Source organism: Schistocerca gregaria, chromosome 3 (assembly GCF_023897955.1).
Source record: "Schistocerca gregaria isolate iqSchGreg1 chromosome 3, iqSchGreg1.2, whole genome shotgun sequence".
In the NCBI taxonomy this organism is placed as follows: Eukaryota; Metazoa; Arthropoda; class Insecta; order Orthoptera; family Acrididae; genus Schistocerca; species Schistocerca gregaria.
This window is the reverse complement of record NC_064922.1, coordinates 144650272-144666934: the sequence shown is the minus strand read 5'-3', so window position 1 is coordinate 144666934 and position 16663 is coordinate 144650272. Positions and strand designations below refer to the sequence as shown.

General features: G+C 42.1%; 1 long non-coding RNA gene across 2 annotated transcripts in view; it reads right to left on the bottom strand.

Annotated features, from left to right (window-relative positions):
- Positions 1-10936: 10936 nt before the first annotated feature.
- LOC126354790 (uncharacterized) overlaps positions 10937-16663 on the bottom strand; it is a 71521-nt gene continuing 65794 nt past the window's right edge. For both annotated transcript variants that reach the window (XR_007565383.1, XR_007565384.1), the window contains one exon: positions 10937-11115. This is a non-coding gene — a long non-coding RNA (uncharacterized LOC126354790). The remainder of the gene's footprint in view (positions 11116-16663) is intronic.

The window sequence follows — 16663 nt, the reverse complement described above, 5'->3', positions numbered from 1 at the left end:
ACTGAAGTAATATTTGAGACTAATTTCTTGTGCAATTAGCAAGTAAGGAGTCCAACAGCTGCCCTGCCAATTCCACAGTTAACATTACTTCTTGTTTCACACTCTGTGATAGCTCACTAGTGACAACATGTAGTGACATCGTAGAAACAAAATTCAATAAATATGGGTTCATTTAAGCAAAATATTGGTTTATACGTCACATTTTACAGCTTAGAAGTCTATGCACAGCATTTTTATTATTGACAATGTGGTGATGATGGACGCAGGAGGAGCTGGCCACTCTTCGCGAACAGCTGAGCGTGTTGATGGCCGCGGTCAGCCGTCTTCAGGCTGCTGCCTCGGAGTGTAGCGGCAGTGGGGAGTCTGGTGCGTCGCAAGGTACACCCCAGGTGTTACATGCTTCACCCACTGTCCCTGCTGTCGAGACATCTTCGCGGGTACCGGGCGCGGTTGGGCCACCCTCTCCCCAAGGGGAGTGGCGGGTTCAGCGGCGTTCGCGGCGCACGAGGCGGAGGGTCAATGTGGAGGCTGGCCATGTGGCATCGCCCGCTCTGCCTGTGAGTGGACATGTGGCTGCTCCTTCAGCAAGGTCCGAGCAGGCACATGGGGGGAGGGGTTTATTAGTTATTGGGAGCTCCAACGTTAGGCGGGTGATGGAGCCCCTTAGGGAAATAGCGGAAAGGTCGGGGAAGAAGGCCAGTGTTCACTCTGTCTGCTTGCCGGGGGGTCTCATCCGAGATGTGGAGGAGGCCCTAGCGGCGGCGATAGAGAGCACTGGGTGCACCCGACTGCAAATTGTTGCTCATGTCGGCACCAATGACTCCTGCCGTCTGGGTTCAGAGGTCATCCTCAGTTTGTACAGGCGGTTGGCGGAGTTGGTGAAGGCGGAAAGCCTCGCTCGCGGGGTGGAATCAGAGCTAACTATTTGTAGTATCGTTCCCAGAACCGATCGCGGTCCTCTGGTTTGGAGCCGAGTGGAAGGCTTAAACCAGAGGCTCAGACGATTCTGTGGAGAGCTGGGGTGCAAATTTCTCGACCTCCGCTATCGGGTGGAGAAATGTAGGGTCCCCCTGAATAGGTCAGGCGTGCACTACACGCCGGAAGCGGCTACGAGGGTAGCGGAGTACGTGTGGAGTGCACATGGGGTTTTTTTAGGTTAGAGAATTCCCTCCCTAGGCCCGACAAGACGCCTCCTGAGACGCGGCAAGGCAGGAGTAGGCAAAATGCAACAAGGAATAACAATATTAATGTGCTTATAGTAAACTGCAGGAGCGTCTATAGAAAGGTCCCAGAACTGCTCTCATTAATAAACGGTCACAACGCCCATATAGTACTAGGAACAGAAAGTTGGCTGAAACCAGACGTAAACAGTAATGAAATCCTAAACTCGGATTGGAATGTATACCGCAGAGATAGGCTGGACAGTGAAGGGGGAGGCGTGTTTATAGCGATAAGAAGTGCAATAGTATCGAAGGAAATTGACGGAGATTCGAATTGTGAAATGATTTGGGTGAAGGTCACGGTTAAAGAAGGCTCAGACATGGTAATTGGATGTCTCTATAGGCCCCCGGGCTCAGCAGCTGTTGTGGCTCAGCAGCTGAATAATAATTTGGAAAATATTTCGAGTAGATTTCCCCACCATGTTATAGTTCTGGGTGGAGATTTTAATTTGCCGGATATAGACTGGGAGACTCAAACGTTCATAACGGGTGGCAGGGACAAAGAATCCAGTGAAATTATCGATCATAAAGCAGTTACTGCATCGATGATTTCAGCCGTAAATAGAAATATTAAAAAAGGTAGGAAGATTTTTCTGTTTGAAATCTGCTTTTTGTCACTTTTGCTAGAGTACTTCGTGGCTCAACACAAAAGTTTTGTCTCAAGTACAGACAGTGTTGACGATCAGTGGACCAAGTTCAAAACCATGGTACAATATGCGTTAGATGAGTATGTGCCAAGCAAGATCGTAAGAGATGGGAAAGAGCCACCGTGGTACAACAACCGAATTAGAAAACTGCTGCGGAAGCAAAGGGAACTGCACAGCAAACATAAACATAGCCAAAGCCTTGCAGACAAACAAAAATTACGCGAAGCGAAATGCAGTGTGAGGAGGGCTATGCGAGAGGCTTTCAATGAATTCGAAAGTAAAGTTCTATGTAATGACTTGGCAGAAAATCCTAAGAAATTTTGGTCGTATGTCAAAGCGGTAGGTGGATCAAAACAAAATGTCCAGACACTCTGTGACCAAAATGGTACTGAAACAGAGGATGACAGACTAAAGGCCGAATTACTAAATGTCTTCTTCCAAAGCTGTTTCACAGAGGAAGAGTGCACTGTGCTTCCTTCTCTAGATTGTCGCACAGTTGACAAAATGGTAGATATCGAAGTAGACGACAGAGGGATAGAGAAACAATTAAAATCGCTCAAAAGAGGAAAGGCCGCTGGTCCTGATGGAATACCAGTTCGATTTTACACAGAGTACGCGAAGGAACTTGCCCCCTTCTTGCAGCGGTGTACCGTAGGTCTCTAGAAGAGCGAAGCGTTCCAAAGGATTGGAAAAGGGCACAGGTCATCCCCGTTTTCAAGAAGGGACGTCGAACAGATGTGCAGAACTATAGACCTTTATCTCTAACGTTGATCAGTTGTAGAATTTTGGAACACGTATTATGTTCGAGTATAATGTCTTTTCTGGAGACTAGAAATCTACTCTGTAGGAATCAGCATGGGTTTAGAAAAAGACGGTCGTGTGAAACCCAGCTCGCGCTATTTGTCCACGAGACTCAGAGGGCCTTAGACACGGGTTCACAGGTAGATGCCGTGTTTCTTGACTTCCGCAAGGCTTTCGATACAGTTCCCCACAGTCGTTTAATGAACAAAGAAAGAGCATACGGACTATCAGATCAGTTGTGTGATTGGATTGAGGAGTTCCTAGATGACAGAACGCAGCATGTCATTCTCAATGGAGAGAATTCTTCCGAAGTAAGAGTGATTTCAGGTGTGCCACAGGGGAGTGTCATAGGACCGTTGCTATTCACAATATACATAAATGACCTGGTGGATGACATTGGAAGTTCACTGAGGCTTTTTGCAGATGATGCTGTGGTGTATCGAGAGGTTGCAACAATGGAAAATTGTACTGAAATGCAGGAGGATCTGCAGCGAATTCACGCATGGTGCACGGAATGGCAATTGAATCTCAATGTAGACAAGTGTAATGTGCTGCGAATACATAGAAAGATAGGTCCCTTATCATTTAGCTACAAAATAGCAGGTCAGCAACTGGAAGCAGTTAATTCCATAAATTATCTGGGAGTACTCATTAGGAGTGATTTAAAATGGAAGATCATATAAAGTTGATCGTCGGTAAAGCAGATGCCAGACTGAGATTAATTGGAAGAATCCTAAGGAAATGCAATCCGACAACAAAGGAAGTAGGTTACACCACGCTTGTTCGCCCAATGCTTGAATACTGCTCAGCAGTGTGGGATCCGCACCAGGTAGGGTTGATAGAAGAGATAGAAAAGATCCAACGGAGAGCAGCTCGCTTCGTTACAGGATCATTTAGTAATTGCGAAAGTGTTACGGAGATGATAGATAAACTCCAGTGGAAGACTCTGCAGGAGAGACACTCAGTAGCTCGGTACGGGCTTTTGTTAAAGTTTTGAGAACATACCTTCACCGAAGAGTCAAGCAGTATATTGCTCCCTCCTACGTATATCACGCGAAGAGACCATGAGGATAAAATCAGAGAGATTAGAGCCCACACAGAAGCATACAGACAATCCTTCTTTCCACGTACAATACGAGACTGGAATAGAAGGGAGAACCGATAGAGGTACTCAGGGTACCCTCCGCCACACACCGTCAGGTGGCTTGCGGAGTATGGATGTAGATGTAGATGTAGAGTAATTAACAAATTCAACTCTGTGTATTAGTGAAATGTTTGCAGTACAAAAATTTCAAATTTTTACTGTTTTACTTTCACGACTCTTGTCAGACATCAGTGTGTGTTGCATCTTTTCCTTATGAAGTTATTATATTCCATGAAAGCTGTGGAAATGCTTCTTATTTACTGTGAGACACATATGCACTTTACACTTGGTGCAAAAAATTTGTGTAGTGGACTTAATGGAAACTTTAGATCGACCTTTCTTCTCTACCATATCTGCAAAGTGTTCAAACCCATCAAAATGCACATCCATAACTGGAGCTGCACATACAGTTCTTTTTGCTGCAGGAGTCCTTGCCAACATTTCAGAACTTGGTCTTCCTCTCTTCTTTTGCGAAGCTGATTTCCCTGCAAACAGTAGACCTGCAGCAATATTAGCTTGGAACTGCAGGAGTTACATTTTTGAGGTTTTGCCACGTTGGACCATATGACGTCAGTGGAGTACCCGTCCATTGACAACTGCTACAGACAAACATCAGTACATAATGCGCATATACCACTTCAGTGACCTCAAGTTGATACGAGTTCTATCAACATGTCAGCAAGGTCCACACCCCCCATATGTTTGTTGTACTTTTCCACTATGTAAGGTCTATGTACATCAGTAAATTTCTTTTCAGATGCAGAATAGCGTCTACATGTTGCCATGGGCTCAACACAAGCATATGTTGACACGAAATTTATGCATTTTCTGTCAAACCAGCGTACTAAAGCTACATTGTTTGTTGTCTCCACTCTTCCGCCACAGAAGCCACGTCCAGTTTTCTTGAGCTCCACTTCAGTTTTCAAGGGACATTTTCCCATCCTGTCTGTTCTGTTGGTTTTCATCTATACCATTAGCAATTGCCCTGAAAGAAAGGGGCATTGAATTCTGTGGCACTAACTATCAGCAAACACTTTGAAATGCTGTTTCTCTGGCAATGTTTCCGTCAATGCTAAAACAATATCAGCAGACAAACCTAATCCTCTTATCGCTGCATGTGTTTTTGCCAACATAAACTTCAAAAACATACATCATGCCTGAAGCACCAGCTCTCGTAAAAGATTTGTAGCCCCACTTGTGAGGCTTATTTCTTACGTACTGTTTCAAACCACTTCTACCCTTAAATGGTATTATCTGTTCATCAACAGCTTAGTATTCTTCTGGAGGGAGTATCTTCAATGATTACTGGAATGCAGATCAAAGTGGGCAAATCTTGAAGAGTTTGTCATGATTACTATTAGCTTCAGGGAAGTCTCGATTATTGACAACATGAAAATACCGCAGTAGCTGGAAGAAGCGAGTTCTGCTCATCACATCAGCTATTGGTGAATACCTACACTCATTCGACCAATATAAATGAATGGAAGGCATTTTGAATATGCCCATGTGCAGTAAAAGACCAACAAACTGTTCCATTTCATTTTTGATCGTCTGCAAAGAAACTGAATCTTTGTGCAAAGAATAGGTATTGGACTGCTCAGCAATAAGTTCAAATGCGTCATCATTCATAAATATTTTATAATATTGCAAAGGTGTCTTTTCCTCTACCGGTGGTGACTGAAGTGATCCTTTCCATTCTGTGTCTTGTACCAAAAAATCAGTTTTTCTAAATTTATAATCACCATGCTTACATTTATGTTTTACTTGATGCTGCTGCTGCTGCTCACATGTAGATGCTGCTCCTTCATTTGTATTGTTGTCGCTTAAATCTGATTTTGGCTGGGAATCAATAACTTTAAGTATCAGGCTGATGCAGTCAGGAGTGGTAAAGATATTGACATCTAAAATACATAATTATACTTATGTACTTTCTCAATATTCTTACTACAGTTAGTGATCCCTACCTTTGGAAATTCATATTCTGTCTCTTGCTCCTCTCTAATTGCTGAAATTTCAGCTCCATCCTCCTTTTCCACCATATGAATGAAATTCATGACAGCTGCTTTGGAAATAGCTTGGCAACTTCGATCAGTTTCGACAGTTTCATATTTATCTTCGTCCCCAACTTCTGATATATCCCCATCAGGGACATCAATGTATGCATTGAACTCATTATTGGGTAAATTCATAATATATTCTAGGTCAGCGCCAGTCAAAAAGCCAGGCATACTGACGCAATACTTAAAAAGTGTCTAGAATGTGATTGAAATTTTGCTTTGCAGGTATAAAAACACCTACATCAATAGATTTGTAAAGCGAGGCATTATATTACGGAATTTCCACTCAATTCCAGTGTTGCTTTGAAGCAGTTTATCTTATCTGGAAATCATTATGCAAGTCAAATGTATGATGCACTTATGCAAGAAGGATTGTCACGACACACGATAATTATTTCGGTGTAAACGAAAGTGCAAAACTTATGTATTTTACATGATTTTAACATCAATTCACCACAATGAAGACTGCAGCAACTAGTCACGCTCAACAATTGTTTCCTTCTTCCTGCGTGCTAGTCCCTGCCATTTGTTATCAGGAACAGTCACTACTGGCATGGAGCTTCAAGTAAACAGTGGCAAAGAGTAGTTAAAATTGGTTTGATGCTAAATACATGCATGGAAAGACGATGTTTCTTATAAGCTACGCTGGTAAAGGAAGGGTTAATAGATGGAAAAAAAATGCTTGTGTGATTCAAGTCACTACCATTGTCCAGTAAACACTTAACATGAATACCTTGTACACTTGCTGTTATTACAGGGTGACACACTTCCTTTTTGCTTACCATGTGATCTCGTCCATACAACTACTCTTCCTTAATCATTTCGGTAAGCAGGATGATAAGTTTTTCCAGGGAAAGATTATCAAATACAGTCAAATGACAAGTAGCATGTTCCTCTTCCTTATTACCACTCTCAACTCTTCATTAAACCTAACATTATCCTCCTCCTATTCTTTCTCTGGCCATCATTATCAATTATAAATTCAAACACCTCATCCTTATTACGACTGGATTCATCATTGCTATCATCATTACACTTAGAGTCAGAATTAGACACACTTTCACTTACACTGTGCTCTAGATTGGGTACCTCTTCCACTTTTTTCTCTATTTCAGACAATTTTGAATTTGATTTCATTTACTTTCTACAGTTTTTTCTCTATCACTACTGTACAGTTGGTTTCTACCTCAGTTTCTGAATCATTTTTAATCTGATCAATGTGGTTTTCAAGTTTAACCCTATTTTCAGCACATTGTTTATCAAAAACCTCCACCTTCATACTGTTGTCATCACATAGTTTCTCTCTCTCTCTCTCTCTCTCTCTCTCTCTCTCTCTCTCTCTCTCTCTCTCTCTCCCTCCCTCCCTCCCTCCCTCCCTCCCTCCCTCCCTCCCTCCCTCCCTCCCTCCCCCCTACACCTTTGCTACTCAATGTTACTTTCTTATTAGTATTATCACAATCTTTCTTTAGCCTGTTTTCCCACCTCTTCATACTACTTTCCATCCTATTGGTAGTACTCAAAATTTGCCGTAACATTGCGTCCACTTCTCCATATGTCATAATCTTTTGCCCTAGATGATTTTCGCTACTAGATTTCTTCTTCTTAACCTTAACAATCTCATGCACTTCGTACTGTTTCCATCCATTCCGCTCTCCTCGCCACATACACTGTAGATGATGTTTCTGTCATTTCATCTACAATAGGACTTTTGTCCCCATCCTTCAAAGTTACATTCATGTCGGATTTATAACTACTAGCATCTACAGAACCAGTTGCACTTGAGTCCTTCTGTTCATTTAACTACTTAACCTCTACAGCTTTCTCCTCAGTCACACTGTCTTGTTCATTAAGGTCACTCATTATTTATCACTTAATACAAAACAGCTTTTGCTATAAATTACCGTATTTTCATTCACCCTTCTTCTGCTGCTCTGCTGCTGTTGTTGTCCTCTTGGCCCATCGTCTGTACGGCTGCTGCAGTCTTTCTTTATCTCCAGTCAGCTGTGTTCACCTGTGTGCTGCTTGGCTGCTCCTGTACTCAATGGCTGCTTCCATAGACCCCCGCTCGCTGATTGGGTTTCATAACGAAGAAGGTGCAGCAGCCAAAGGCTGGTTGGCTGTATCACCTCTTCCATTTAAACCGCTGTTCATTTCACTTTCCAAAGTTCGCGAGTCCTTGTTTTATTGTGGCTACATGCAATAATCCTCGCCTGCAAGAGCACCACATGTAGCGGTTCCACCTGCTTTTTATCTCTTAGTTTGTTGTCCTTGGTGTCGATGTACTGGCTGAAATAAGGGGTTGTAATTTGGAGAGTGACTGCTGTAAATAATGTAGCAGACAGATGCAGAGTTGCATTTCACAGTACTTTAATTTCACTTTTACACAGCCCTCCATATACACACGTATATGTGTATGGGCAGTGCACTGTTGTCTACTTTCCATAAGCCTCATTAATAGTTAGCTGGTGAACCCCCACATGCTGTACAATAGTTTACTGTTGAACATCTATGAGCAGTAAAACCTAATCACAAAGTTTACAGTTCTTGAAAAATAATCAGGTACGTATGGAACAGACACTGCCTTTGCTTTAAAACACGGCCTATTTGTTTAATTCTTATTCCACAGTTAATAGTTGAAGCATTGTTGTCATTCTAATCAACACAGGCTCCTCGTCTGAAACTCGGCCGTGGTCTGATGGTCTCGTGACCAAAAATTGGGCTCTTATATATCATCACAGTAGTAGGTACTGAACTTACTCATTGTTTAAAGTTAAATTTACAGAAATTAAAATTAAAACTTAACTCATTAAATTAACTGATTACATCGAAAAATTGATACTTTTAAACAATTTCTTCTAATGCAAGACTTTTGTCAAAAGTGTTGTTTGCATAACTATAGTTGTTAATTTCATTATTGAAACAAATAATTCGGCCTAACAGTTAATTACTTTGGAATTAATGAAGGGCTGGTTTTGCTAACATATTTTCGAATAGAGCCAAACACATACTTTAAGATTACTAGTATTTCGTCTTCCAAATGTTTATAATTAGTACAGAATTTATATTTGTTTATCTGTCAACAACAGAATTTTAAGTTACAAAACAGTTACTGATTTTGCCCTATAAAAAAAGATACTAACTAGGCATAGTCAAAATAAATTAGAAAATTTATTTTCTAATTTATCCACCTGCAATGTTACACATCCCCATATTGGGTTATACAGGGTGTTACAAAAAGGTACAGCCAAACATTCAGGAAACATTCCTCCCACACAAAGAAAGAAAATATGTTATGAGGACATGTGTCCAGAAACGCTTACTTTCCATGTTGGAGCTCATTTTATTACTTCTTTTCAAATCACATTAATCATGGAATGGAAACTCACAGCAACAGAATATACCAGCGTGACTTCAAACACTTTGTTACAGGAAATATTCAAAATGTCCTCCGTTAGTGAGGATACATGCATCCACCCTCAGTCACATGGAATCCCTGATGTGCGATGCAGCCCTGGAGAATGGCGTATTGTATCACAGCCGTCCACAATACGAGCACGAAGGCTCTCTCCATTTGGTCCCAGGGTTGCTTAGACAAGAGCTTTTAAATGCCCCCATAAATGAAAGTCAAGAGGGTTGAGGTCAGGATAGCATGGAGGCCATGGAATTGGTCCGCCTCTACCAATCCACCGGTCACCGAATCTGTTGTTGAGAAGCGTACGAACACTTCGACTAAAATGTGCAGGAGCTCCATCGTGCATGAACCACATGTTGTGTCGTACTTGTAAAGGTACATGTTCTAGCATTTCCCGTATGAAATGATGATAACATGCTCCATTGAGCGTAGGTGGAAGAACATGGGGCCCAATCAAGACATCACCAACAATGCCTGCCCAAACGTTCACAGAAAATCAGTGTTGGTGACGTGATTGCACAATTGCGTGCGGATTCTCGTCAGCCCACACATGTTGATTGTGAAAATTTTTCATTTGATCAAGTTGGAATGAAGCCCCATCCGTAAAGAGAACATTTACACTGAAATGAGGATTGACACATTGTTGGATGAACCATTCGCAGAAGTGTACCCCTGGAGGCCAATCAGCTGCTGATAGTGCCTGCACACACTGTACATGTTACGGAAACAAGTGGTTCTCCCATAGCACTCTCCATACAGCGACGTGGTCAACGTTACCTTGTACAGCAGCAACTTCTCTGACGCTGACATTAGGGTTATTGTCAACTGCACGAAGAATTGCCTCGTCCGTTGCAGGTGTCCTCATCGTCCTAGGTCTTCTTCAGTCGTGAATTATAGGCTGGAATGTTCCATGCTCCCTAAGATGCTGATCAATTGCTTCGAACGTCTTCCTGTCGGGACACCTTCGTTCTGGAAATCTGTCTCGATACAAACGTACCGCACCACGGCTATTGCCCGTGCTAATACATACATCAAATGGGCATCTGCCAACTCCGCATTTCTAAACATTGCACTGACTGCAAATCCACGTTTGTGATGAACACTAACCTGTTGATGCTAGATACTGATGTGCTTGATGCTAGTACTGTAGAGTAATGAGTCGCATGTCAACACAAGCACCGAAGTCAACATTACCTTCCTTCAGTTGGGCCAACTGGCGGTGAATCGAGGAAGTACAGTACATACTGACGAAACTAAAATGAGCTCTAACATGGAAATTAAGCGTTTCTGGACACATGTTCACATAACATCTTTTCTTTATTTGTGTGTGAGGACTGTTTCAGGAAAGTTTGGCCGTACCTTTTTGTAACACCCTGTATAGCAGAGATATTTGCCACATAGCTTACTATATGATCAAACAACAACTCAATTTTTTTATGTAAAAAATAGTTAACGTATAAAGGTTCAGAGTTTTGTTTACCTAAATTTGCCATAAACTTCTAACACAGAGAATTACAAACTGTTCAAACCATACTCAAATACAAAATCGAGTATTACAAAGAAAAACATATTTTAATATCCAAAAGTTTGCCCCTGAAAATCAGAAGTTGCACAACATGAAGAGAAAAAGAGTAATTTAACACTTTTCTCATTTTACAAAAGGAAGGAATTCATCATCTTCCATTTATTTCACTGATAGCATCTTACACAGTTAACATTTGTCACTGTTCCACTTAGATGAAGCGGAGTCCACATCTTTTACAGATCCAAATGGTTGCCCTATATCCTCCAGTTTCACCAGTGTCCTGGTACATAGTTATCCTCCGTCATTTTACTTGAAAAGCAAACAAAATATCATACTTTTAGTATACAGATAACTAGCACAACAAAACCTACAAGAAAATGTTTCATTTTTGAAAGACATATTCATTCAGGTTTCGTACTTTTAAGAAAAGTATTTAGTTTTTGTATTGTAAATAAAAGTCTGTATAAGTTCTTATTTTGTCCGTCTTTAAAATTATGGTCCTTATAAGACCTTATTTTTATCTTGACAATTGGCTTCAAATTTAAAAATTGTCAGTAAAGAAAAGCTGCTGAAAAGTCCGTAATTTTTATTTTGTAAATATTGTAAGAACCCTTTCATTACATAATATTACATACATATACAACATATTCCTCCAAATGTCGCAATAGCTCACTTACAAAGATATTATAAACAGAATGGAATCTGTTCCACAAAGAAGATAAAACTGTGATTGCAGTACCATTACATAATTACTGGTTAAATCAAATAAGGAAATGGAAGCTGTTTCAAATCATTATGTTACTTCAGTCAAACTGGATTGCTACTTTGCAGAAAATGAAATTCCCAAAATGTTACCAAATTATCCACTCTTGACAGAATATTCAGATTATTTCTGAGTTACTATTAACCAGCAAAAATATTTTTCCTTTATTGTATCATCATTACATTAAGCCAACCATTACCCTGAACACAAATAGCAACTTCCAGTAGTATGTAAAACCAACTGGGCTGCAGTATATAACTAGTACTTCATGAAAATATTACTCTTTCAGTTAACTTTCCAGTTTGTGTCATGATTTACTCAAACAAACAGTACCGCATGTTGCCTAGCTTTTCATTGTAACAAGAAAATGCTTCCCTGTATGCAATTAGTGTTATATTACTCATTCATGTCTGTTAGTTCACAAGGTTGCCAAAGGTTCTGGAAATCGGGGAATTTCAAACACATCACAGAAATTTGAACTGGAATTGGAAAAAATCTCATTTTTTGTCGCAGTAGATGAAATGGTTTGTTTACTGAGAGGTAATGCATCATTGCTGGCTGGGTGCAGCTGAGTACATGCACAGCTTCTCTGCTCCCTCATTCCTACTGCTCCACTTCTGATCACTCCCCTCAGCTTGTAGCCAGTGCTGCCATCACTTCTTGCCGCTAACCTCAGCAGCTGTCAACGGGAGGCATGAGGAGTGGTTTATTTGGATCTGATTCTCAGATACTGTAGATGCAGTAGCCAGAGGTGTTGGTCATGTATGTATGAGTTGTATCGGAATGATTGTGTGTATGTGCTCTCATTTTCTGGCAAAAGCTATTGCTATTTAGTGGTGAGAGCATGATTGTCATTTCTACATTCCTGTCTGTGGCTGAGCAATCATCTTTATGATTAGTTGCTACCTATCCTCATTATTATTGATTCTCAGAGTAGTTGAACGAGTTATTTTTAGCTGACCACACGAGTGGATTTCTGCAATAGACAAAAACCGGAGGCCGTTACTGCGGGTATCTGTAATGGATTGGGCCTGCCGATGTGAAGCCATTCAGTTCCCAGTATGTGCAATCCCAGCCCATTGGATCTAGTCTCACCGATTTGCCCGCAGGACGTGTCTGTTTCTGTGTGGTGTAATGCAACAGATTTCCATGAACCCAGGACTGCGGTGCTCCTCAGCAGGCCAGAAGCCACGGGTGATGGATTTCAGAAATTGTGACTGTCTCATGACAAGTACGTTGTACAGTGTGGTGTTTTAGAGACATTTTATTTATTCTAGTATATTTTGGCACTTCAAAAGTGGTTTCTGTGTCAAAAAGTATGGACAATAAGAAGAAGAATATTGTGTTAGTCACTGGCAGTTTGTTCGATATGTTCTCGTATATGTCTCAAAAGAAAAATACCACAACACCTGTAAAATAGTAGATATAACACAGTGGAAATAACCGACAATAACGAACATAGTAGAAACAACATTTTATTGGCAGTTACCTAGTGTTAGTTTACACATTTCTTCCTTGCCTTACACACTTCTTTCAAGACGGCAACAGTTTTCTGGGGTTATTTCTGAAATCGGTGAAGATATTTTTAATCTATCTTGCGACTCCAAGGAAATGCATATTTTTGTCACCAAACATGTTTAGTTTTACTGAATTGAAATAACATCAGTGGCCTTAATGAAACACGCATACCATTTGGCTTGCTTTCTATCAAAAAACTGTTCATTACAAAAATGTTGATGTTGATGCTTGAGATTTTTGCTCACATCAGGAAACGCCATCTGCTGGAATTTCTAGCTTTCGCAACCGACGGTTGCTTCTTCAGGAAAGAGGGAAAGATGAAAGGATGTGGGTTTTAAGGGAGAGGGTAAGGAGTCATTCCAATCCCGGGAGCGGAAAGACTTACCTTAGGGGGGGAAAAGGACAGATGTACACTCGCGCGCGCACACACACACACACACACACACACACACACACACACACACACACACACACACACATATCCATCCGCACATTTTTCCCATGTGGAAGTTTCTTTCTATTTTATTTACATTATACACACACACACACACACACACACACACACACACACACACACACACACACACACAGAATTACTAGCTTTCGCAACCGATGGTTGCTTCTTCAGGAAAGAGGGAAAGACGAAAGGATGTGAGTTTTAAGGGAGAGGGTAAGGAGTCATTCCAATCCCGGGAGCGGAAAGACTACCCTTAGGGGGAAAAAAGGACAGGTGTACACTCTCTCTCGCACACACACACACACACACACACACACACACACACACACACACACACCCATCCGCACATACACAAACACAAGCAGACATATTTAAAGGCAAAGAGTACGGGCAGAGATGTCAGTCGAGGCGGAAGTACAGAGGCAAAGAAGTTGTTGAAAGACAGGTGAGGTATGAGCGGCGGCAACTTGAAATTAGAGGATATACTGAAGGGCGAGTTCCCATCTCTGGAGTTCGGATAGGTTGGTGTTGGTGGGAAGTATCCAGATAACTCGGACAGTGTAACACTGTGCCACAATGTGCTGGCCGTGCACCAAGGCATGTTTAGGCAAAGGGTGATCCTCATTACCAACAAACACTGTCTGCCTGTGTCCATTCATGCGAATGGACAGTTTATTGCTGGTCATTCCCACATAGAAAGCGTCACAAACTGTCCATTCGCATGAATGGACACAGGCAGACAGTGTTTGTTGGTAATGAGGATCACCCTGTGGCTAAATATGCCTTGGTGCACGGCCAGCACATCTTGGCACAGTGTTACACCGTCCGAGTTATCTGGAGATATATGTATATATATCAGTTCATGACATCAATTCTTACAAATTTCAAAACTCCGCCATCTCTCTACCCACGTCCACCACTGCTGGCGGTTCACCTCCAACTGCGCAACGCTACGCGCTGTTAGCATCCAGCTGCCGCTGCCCAACACTACAATGGCAAGCAACAATGCAAACCAGCCACAGACTGCACACGGCACAGCCAGTGATTTTTATACAGAGCGCTACGTGGCGGTGGTGTTCCCAATAAAAAAACCTAAACAGCTTACTTACAATCTGTACCAAACTTCGGGTTGGCAGGCTTGGGTAACCAGAAGGCTTCCTCTAAGCGACTCATAAATAGGTTGGCATACGAGGGGGCCATCCTGGTACCCATGGCTGTTCCCTTTAATTGTTGGTATGTCTGGCCTTCAAAAGTGAAGTAGTTGTGGGTCAGGATGAAGCTGGCTAAGGTGATGAGGAAAGAGGTTTTAGGTAGGGTGGCAGGTGATCGGCATGAAAGGAAGTGCTCCATTGCAGTGAGGCCCTGGACGTGCGGGATATTTGTGTGTAGGGAAGTGACATCAATGGTTACATGGATGGTTTCCGGGGGTAACAGACTGGGTAAGGATTCCAGGCATTCGAGAAAGTGGTTGGTGTGTTTGATGAAGGATGGGAGACTGCATGTAATGGGTTGAAGGTGTTGATCTATGTAGGCAGAGATAAGTTCTGTGGGGGCTTGGTAACGAGCTACAATCGGGCGGCTGGGATGTTTGGGTTTGCGAATTTTAGGAAGTAGGTAGAAGGTAGGAGTGCAAGGTGTCAGTGGGGTCAGGAGGTTGATGGAGTCAGAACCTTAGGCCCCCTACAAAACCTTTCACCTGAGGATTCCTTGAAGCTCCACCTGGACATCAGGAATGGGATTACCTTGGCAAACTTTGTATGTAGAGTTGTCTGAAAGCTGATGCAGTCCCTAGGCCACATACTCCCAATGATCAAGTACCACGGTCATGGAACCTTTGTCAGCCGGAAGAATGATGATGGAGCGGTCAGCTTTCAGATCACGGATAGCCTGGGCTTCGGCTGTGGTGATGTTGGGAGTAGGATTAAGGTTTTTCAAGAAAGATTGAGAGGCAAGGCTGGAAGTGAGAAATTCCTGGAAGGTTTGGAGAGGGTGATTTTGAGGAAGAGGAGGTGGGTCCCGCTGTGATGGAGGACGGATCTGTTCCAGGCAGGGTTCAATTTGGGTAGAGTCTTGGGGAGTTGGATCATTAGGAGTGGGATCAGGATTATTTTTCCTCATGGCAAAGTGATATTTCCAGCAGAGACTACGAGTGTAGGTCAGTAGGAATATATATGATGTCACTTACCAAACGAAAGCACTGGCAGGTTGCTAGATACACAAACATACACATAAAATTCAAGCTTTCACTTCATCAGGAAAGAGGGAAGGAGAGGGAAAGATGAAAGGATGTGGGTTTTAAGGGAGAGGGTAAGGAGTCATTCCAATCCCGGGAGCGGAAAGACTTACCGCGCGCGCACACGCACACACACACACACACACACGCACACACACACACACGCACACACACACGCACACACACACACACACACACACACACACACACACACACACACACACACACACACAAGCAGACATGCAGCAATGCCTGTTTTGAACAAGAAAACTTTGATTTTTGGTAAGTTTCACTTTGCTTTTCTTGGTCTTGAATTTTATTAGTATGCTGCCTCCTTCCAGAAGCAGTATAACTGGTTAGTTGCAGGACCATACACAACGAACCACACATAAAAACAGTCATCTGTTTTATATGTGGCCCTATTGTTTTGCCACCTAAAGTAAATGGTAATTGTGCAGATTTATTTTCCTACCATTTTCTGTCTCCCTTGTCAGCTTTTGAGAAGCCTTCCCTTAAATCGAGCACTAGTGATGTACAAGGGTGACTCAAAAAGTAACAGTAAACTATTTTTTGTGAATCATATATTTCACTTACAGATGCTAACAACATGATATTTTTCAATATAACTATCATCCTTTTCAATACACTTCTCATACGGTTGCACCAACTTTTCTATTCCATTCGAATAATAGCTTCTTGGATGTGCCGCAACCAATAGTGCACCGCTTCTTTAACTTCATTCATCAACACTTTCAAATCGTCATGGTAAACTGAAGGAGCGAGATCAGGGCTGTATGGGAGATGCAATGAGACCTGAAATCTCAGTCTCCGAATCACTGCAGTGGTAGTGTTGTCATGAAGCACAAGAACACCTCTAGACAGAAGT